Genomic DNA, 5,720 nt, shown 5'->3' on the forward strand with positions numbered 1-5,720 from the left:
AGCTGCACCTCAGCACCTTGAGCTTATGGGTTCAAACCCCATGCTGCTCCTTGTGACCCTTGGCAAGTCACTAAATCCTCCATTGCTCCAGGTACATTAGATAGATTGTGAGCCCACCAGGACAGACAGGGACAATGCATGAAGTACCTGTATGTAAACCGCTTTGAATGTGGTTGTAAAGCTACAAAAAGCTGGTGTACAAGTCCCAGTCCCTTATGTCATAATGCCTCATTCCACCAATATGAGCCAACCTCATCAGTGATGTCACAATGGCTTCATTGTTCTATACTTGGTAGTACCCCTTGGTGATTCGATGATCCTGCATCACCAGGGTCCTCACTCGATCAATTACAATCTCATTTCTGGATGTTGAGGGCCTACTAGAACGTGCTTCACTCTCCACTGATGTGCGGCCATCTCTGAAGTGGTTGTACCACTCCTTTAGCTGTGTGGTGCCCATTGTTTCGTCCCCGAAGGCTTGTTGAGTCTTGTGGATCGTTTCTACTTGGGAATCGCCAAGCTTTACACAAAATTTAATGCAGTAGCGTTGTTCAACTTTTTTTCTGTCATTTTGTCAAAAATGAAAATCGGACGGCGCTCACTTACACTTCCTCACTCATCAGCGGTCTGCCGGCAACTGACAGCTTCTGTAGGCGGGAAAAATAATTCAAGCATGCGCATTAGGGTCGCCTACATATGTGCACCAAACCATGCCTCCCTAGCTTTATTTGTTTACACAAGAAAAATTAAGGTCTGATACTTTTTGAACAGCCCTCGTATGTATACTTTGGAGGAAAGGTGGGAGATGAGAGATATGATACAGACATTTAAATATCTATATGGCACAAATGCACATAAGGTGAATCTCTTTCAGTTGAAAGGGCATAGGATGAAGTTAAGAGGAGATAGGCTCAGGAGTAATCTAAGGAAATACTTATTTACAGAAAGGGTGATAGATGCATGGAATAGGCTCCTGGTAGAGAGGGTGGAGACAAAGACTGTCTGAAGTCAAGAAAACATGGGATAGGCACATGGGTCTCTTAGGGAGAGGAGATAGTGGATGCTGTGGATGGGCAGACTGGATGGGCTGTTTGGCCTTTATCTACCATTTTATTTCTGGTGCTTACCACAGCTTTGTAAAAGGAACCCTTAGAGAGGAGACAGCAAAAGATAAACTCAGAAGTTCTTTTTGCTAGCTAATTGAAATGTCCTAGTAAAACCCAGCCTATATTTTCCATAAAGCAACATCTTCTTGGATGGGCAGATACCATTTTCCTTTATAATACAGAATATGGACAACTGTAATTGTTGCACCGAGTATTATCTTGTGCAGTGGTCACTATGAAACACAGTATTTCTTGCTACTTCCTAACTTTTTTGCATCTTCTTGGCTCCCTACCAAACAATATAAAATGTTATCTCTTCAAGTGTTTGGCAGAATAGAATCGCTGCAATTTTCTCTTTGACCTCAAATTTTGTAGAGCAAAAGTCAAGCATTTGTACTTTTGCCATGAAATTCCTGAACCCAAGCAAAACAGAGATTCTTTGGGTTTCTAACAGAAGTGGATAAATACCTGACTTTAAAATACCTTTTGGGAAGTATGAACTCCTCCTAAAATCGCAGGTCACAAATCTGAATCTTGAAATACAGCTACACTAATCACTCACTCCGATCCCACAAATTCAAACAACCTTTAACAATTGTCTCTATAATATACGGCAGCTATGAAATCTCTCTCCCTATATTGAAAAGACAAGCTTGACCACAGTAATGCATGCCATGATACCATCATGACTAGACTACTGTAATGCAAGGCTACATCTAGTCCAGGTGCTTTATGGATACAACTCGATCTGACTGCATTTGAAGCTGTTGCAAAGGCTCAAGGGGATAGGTTTGCATTCTATAGTATTGAAATGGTTTAGTTCTCAAATCGCTCATGTCTGGTGTCTTGGAAAAATGAAACGTCAAAGGGTTGGTTACATCAGGCATAACTTAGGGGTCTTTGTTATCACTAATCCTTTTCAATATGTATTTGGTGCCTCTTGCAAAACTGTTAGAATCTTGGAACATGAAGTCTAATCTAATCTAGGATTTGTGGATTGCTCTGTGCCTATAAAGGATCAAGGCAATTTGCAATGTCAAGAACCCATGCATACCACAAGGAGCTACAAAGAACAGTTATCATAATGGCTAATGGTTAAGGGAGACTACAGTAGACATGAATGACATTAACTGAGGACAATATGGTCTGCTGGTTAGAAATTAATTTAAAAAATGAATGGAAGCTCCATTTCTCCAGTGACGTCAAGTGAGTTGATGCTGAATCAGTTATGGCTGCTTATTGTATAGAAATGCTTTTAGATTCTGTCTGAATTTTAGATAGCAAAGTTCCTTTCTAATCTCTAAAAGCAGGGTGTTCCATATATTAATGACATAATAGGTAAACAAAGAACTGAAGAAGTGCTTGTGAAGTAGTGCTTGGAAAATAGGTGAATAACATCCTCCGATGAGCGATTGTTGCAAATGTGGAATAAGATGCATGATGCTTTGAAGACGATCCTAGAGGCCATGGGTAACCTGTGGAGTTCCATATCTTTGCAGATGAGTCAATTGCTAATTTTTGTGGGGAACAATCAGAAAGCAGCAATTACGAATCTTAATGTACAACTGAAGAGCTGTGTAATTGGTTAGCGGAGAACAATTCTAAATACAGAAAAAGCCACAGTTAATGTGCTCATCCTGTAGAAACGCTGACATTGAAAGTTGAGCCAGAAATCGATGGACAACCAATTCAACTTAAGTCTGAAATTACTACTTTAGGAGTGAGTTGTGACTCTTGAGTTGAGTTTGAAACCACAAATAAGTCATGTCATCAAGTTGGGTTTTTACCATCCGAGATTGTTGTGTCAGCGGAAACCTATTTTGATGGTGGAAAGTCTTACTAAATTGATTCATGCTTTCATCACTAGTTTAGACTATTGTAATGCATTATTCTTGAGAGTCCAGTAAAAGTATTTTGCTTACAATTGATTCAAAATTCAGCTGCCAGGCTGCTAACTGGAGCACACAGAAATATTATACAGTTTTGTGTGAGTTGCTTTGGCTGTGACTACACAGATTGAATTTAAGCCATTATATTTAATTTTTAAGGCCTGGCATCTCCTGTTTCCTAAGTATTTGAATAAAAAAATTGTTTAAATATCAGCTAAGAAGATCCTCACAAGGCGAGCAAGACAAATCAAACTAGATATTAAAAGAAAGAGAGCTCTCTCCTTTGTGGGGCCGACTCTTTGGAACACTGTGGGGCTCCTTTTCAAAGCACTTAGACGTACAAAGTTCCATTTACTATGGAACTGTAAGTCTAAGTGCTTTGAAAATACACCTCTGGGTTTTATGAGGGTCTGTCATTTTGAAAACTGAAGTCAGTTTTATCTCAGCAACATTATGGATTTTGTTGATAACCTTTCACTGAAATAACTGAAGGCTTCTAGTTTAGTAATATCACAATTTTTGAAGCTTTTATTGTACATTTCTTGACTTTGAGCTTTATTGTGTATGATATATAGATATATTGTGATGTATTGCATTTTTTGAAGTTTGTAGCTTTGTAAACCGCTTAATACATTGGCACAAGCAGTATATCCAAATAAATTCAACCCAATCCAAAATTCAAATGTCATCTCGCTCTCCCTTCCAGAACCCTGCTTAGAACGAATTCTATTTCTGGCCACAGGGTGGAGGCTTAATTCATAAGAACTCCTTTCCCTCAGGCGCTGTGAATTCTCCCTTCACAGTATTCCCAGATGAACTGAGAAGCAAAGCTGCGACCCTCCCCATGGCTATGCTGCACTGAACCCAGCCCCAGCCTGCATTCTTGAACATGCATTAGTCTTTTGAAAGGTCTCGCCTTTACCTACAATGCTGGGGTTTATAAAGCTAATTTTACTGTTGGCAGGCTAACAAGATACTCCCTTTTCACTTGTAGTAGCTTAGCCCGTGAAGTTATCTGCTTTTGACTTTTGGAAATCTTTTACTGCTCGTCTGCCAAACATGCCTGGACCACTGCCGATGATTAGATGGAATTCCTGAGGGTGTGTAGTTAGACTCAATAAATAAAAATCAAAAGTATATAAAAGTTAAAAGAATAAATTAAAAATCTATACTCAAGTGGTGCCACCTTATGGAGACTGGTTTGAAAAGAAACTAGCATTTGAAGATTTAGCCATTTTTCTAGGGCAAATATTATCAGCGATATGCCGCTTTGGACTGTTATAGGGAGTAAGCAGGTTATTACACTACATTACATTACATTAGAGACTTCTATTCCGCCTGTACCTTGCAGTTCTAAGCGGATTACAATTGAAGATGGCTGGACATTTCCAAGAAGTTACAAATTTTAAGGAAAGATACATAGAGATGCTAGAATAAGAGATAGGGTTAGATGCATAGTAGAGGCTAAGAGGGTAAATTTAAGGAAAGGGGAACATTTGAGGAAACTTGTAGGGAGGGAGAAGATTAGGGTTGGTTATATGGTGGAGTATTCAGGAAGGGGGATTTTATGGAGGAGGGGGGATAAATGTGGATTTAGATTGAGACCTGTTTATATGAAATCACATCCTTTTCCTACCGAAGGCTGAACAGCCAGCTCTCCATTGCCAGGACACTTTCCCTCTGGTGTTGGGAGTGCAATGGTGAGATTACATCCATTAGTTCAGCCATAAGAATTGCCGCTGCTGGGTCAGACCAGTGGTCCATCCTGCCCTGCAGTGCTCTAAATGAGTCCAGCCTCATCTGAAACTTCAAACTTCTGAAAATCTACAAGAGCTCTTAATGGTCCAGTCAACTTATTCCAGTGTTACTCCTATGAAAGAGATATTCGAGTCAACCATTTTTCCTCATTCTGGGGAGGGGGGAATGGGGGTCTCGACTTATATTCAAATATATACTGTATATGTTTCTATGTAGGAGTTTATGGAATCCACTTTGTGCCACTAGATGGAACACAGAATATTTATTTTAGGTTGTCTAGAAAGAGCAGACTAGGCAGTTACCTAAGGTGGCAGCAAGCAGTTTTTGCAAAGCAAAATAGTTCCCTACAGCTATACACTCAAAGAACCATCAGAACATAAGGTAGATAAAACTATAGTGCATAGCCTAGACTAATTGATCTGAAGTAATCAAGGCCATGCCTAGAGGAGGAGGTTAGGCCTGCCATCCTCACTACAGTCCACCAGAGGGAATGGCACCACAGGGAGCTCACCATATCCCATAAAGAGCTACCCCTTCTAATCCTTGGGCCCTGGTCTTCAAGAGGACCAAAAGTGTCTCCAGTCTTTGGGCTGACTCCTGCTCCCTGAAGCTCTTGATAAATCCTGAGACTTGTCCTCTGGCAGCTGCTGGGGAAGGGTTTCCCCCACAAGTGAGCTTCTTTAAGTCACTGTTAAAAAGCAAACTGCCCCTGAACACAAACTTACTTCAGTGTGCCTTGGAGGCAGAATCCACCGTCCAGTGCCAGAACCAAAGCCACCAATGAGTCACTACAAGCTTGGGCTTCAGAACATTTGCTTTTTATGAAAGGACTTTACAAAAAGAAAGGCCATACCAGCCCATCTGTACGTTAATTTCAACTAGGAACAATATATCTTAACTCCCCACAGGCAAATAAGCATTGATTAAGACAAGGCCAAAGAAAACAGAAAAACAAACAGACATCCAC

The sequence above is a fragment of the Geotrypetes seraphini genome, chromosome 17, assembly GCF_902459505.1.
Source record: "Geotrypetes seraphini chromosome 17, aGeoSer1.1, whole genome shotgun sequence".
Taxonomy (NCBI): Eukaryota; Metazoa; Chordata; class Amphibia; order Gymnophiona; family Dermophiidae; genus Geotrypetes; species Geotrypetes seraphini.